The following is a 2,653-nucleotide window of genomic DNA, read 5'->3' as shown; positions in this document are numbered from 1 at the left end:
CCCTCATAAGATGATTTTTTAATATTTCTTTGGTCCACATTTACTGTTGCATAAAATGTTTTCACTTACCAGATTTTGCATATTGGGTCATTGTAGGAATATTGATAGGTTTGTTTTTATAGTGTGGAAAAATTTGACTAATACTGGATTTTGTGTATTGATAAATGCAATGGTGGTGGAGAGCAAGAATACGAAGAATGAGAAAGAGAAGGGAGAATACGAAGGAATGTAGGTGGTATGATAGCAGTAGGATGTTAATGGAGGAAGGAGGTGGCGGAGAAGTAGAAGACGAAGAAGAAGAAAGAGAAAGAGAAGGGAGAATAAGAAGGAATGCAGGTGGTATGATGGTAGTAGGATGTTAAATGGTTAAGTGACCTAAAAGTGAGGTGTTATTCATTATAGCAGTGATTGGGACTGTTTTTAAATGAATTCTTGGGATCTCTTGAGTGTAGCATTTTCAATATTTGCCTTTGTGTTCGTGTTATTCTAATACCGTGGCAAATATTAAAAATGATGCACTCAAGAGTTTCCCAAGAATTCATTTAAAATCACTCTCAATCACTACTATAATCCATAACGAACCACTTTTAGGTCACTTGACCATTTAACATCCTACTACTATCATACCACTTACATTCCTTCTTATTCTCCCCTATCTTTCTCCGTCTTCTTCTTCGTCTTCTTCCTCACCGCAGCCTCCTTCCTTTCCGCCGCCTCCTTCCTAACTTTACCACTATTGCTGTTTAGAATAACAGTTACGTATATTTTATTAACAAAACATTAAAAAGAGATGTCTCAAGAATTCAATCACTACTACCATCCGCAAGTCACTTTCAGGGCACTTGACCACTTAACATCCAATTACTATCATGGCACTCGCGCATTCTTCTCCTCCACCACCTTCTTCTTTTTCTTCTCCTCTTTGTCTTCTTCCCTGCCAAGAATTCACAACGACCTCGAACCAACAAGAGTAAACAAGAGAGACAGAGGCAGGCAGAAACAAGGAAAATGCCACTTATATTTGAACACTATACCAAATATTCTTTTAAAACCCTTTACTTTACATTTTTCCAAAACTTAATTGTTTTCCATACTTACAGTTGAAAAAAGCGTCAATGACTGAAACTGATACTGAAATGTTTTTTATAAACTTATTTTAGCATTTTCCATTTTGATTTTGTTTTTGCATATATATCAACTTGGGTGTTCCTTTTTCAACTTTCTACCCACACACACACAAACAAGCATATATATATATATAATAATAATAAATATTAGGGAATAAATCCAAATTTACAGGGAAAAATCAGATTTAGGATTGAATCCAATTTTATAGTAAAATATTATATTATATTATATTAAATTAGAGACAAAACCACAATTATGCAAATCAGACAAAAAAGACTTAAGCCAATACATAAAATAATTTATATAAATTAAATTTAATTAACATTTATACTTTTATTCATACATACATACATACATACATACATACATACATACATACATACATACATACATACATACATGCATTCATACATACATACATGCATACATACATATATATATATATTATATATATATATATAATTAATTTAATTAAATTTAATTTATATAAATTATTTTATGTATTGGCTTAAGTCTTTTTTTTTGTTTGATTTGCATAATAGTGGTTTTGTCTCTAATTTAATATAATATATATATATATATACATATATACACACACACACATATATATGCGTATATATATATGTGTGTGTGTGTGTGTGTATACATATATACATACATATATATATTTGAATATATATATATATAGTTACATGTATATAAGCATATATATTTATAGATTTAGTTATACATAGATATATATATATTTATACTTTTATTCATACATACATACATACATACATACATACATACATACATACATGCATACATACATACATACATACATGCATACATACATATATATATATATTCATACACACACAATTATATATGGGAACAAACAAGCACACATATGAATGTAAATATATCCATACATTTAGACTCGCATATATATATATATATATATATATATATATATATATGTGTGTGTGTGTGTGTGTGTGTGTGTGTGTGTGTGTGTGTATGTATAAAAAAGAGAAAAGGAAGCAGAGAGAGAAAGAGAGAGAGAGATACCCTGGATTCCAACGACCTCAGTTTACGGGACTTGGGGCTTAGAGAAAATGTAAAGTATCACCACTAATTTCAATATACAGGCTTTAATTTAACTCACACATATACTAAGAAAGAATTACAGTAATCTAAAACCTACATTTTCTTCTTATCCCAAAGATTTAAATCAAATTAAGCTTAACAATCTGAAAAACTATTAATATATTTACATTTTTGTATCGGAAAGGCGTTAGTGTGCTTGTGTGTGTGCTCGTGTGTATATGTTTGTAAATGTGTGTATTTGTTTGTGTGTGTGTGGTGTGTGTGTGTGTGTGTGTTTGTGCTTATCTATGCTTATGAAGTGTTTGTCCATGCGTCACTATGAGTATGTATGTTGTGTGAAAGGGAATTTTGGACTGAATGAGCGTGTAATTCTGTGCATTTTTTGGGTTTATAATGTGTGTCTCCCCCATCCATCTCTCTTTCTCTCTCTTTA

The sequence above is a fragment of the Octopus sinensis genome, linkage group LG8 (assembly GCF_006345805.1).
Source record: "Octopus sinensis linkage group LG8, ASM634580v1, whole genome shotgun sequence".
NCBI classification, from domain to species: Eukaryota; Metazoa; Mollusca; class Cephalopoda; order Octopoda; family Octopodidae; genus Octopus; species Octopus sinensis.
The sequence above is the reverse complement of the archived record's forward strand: the minus strand, read 5'-3'. Positions refer to the sequence as shown.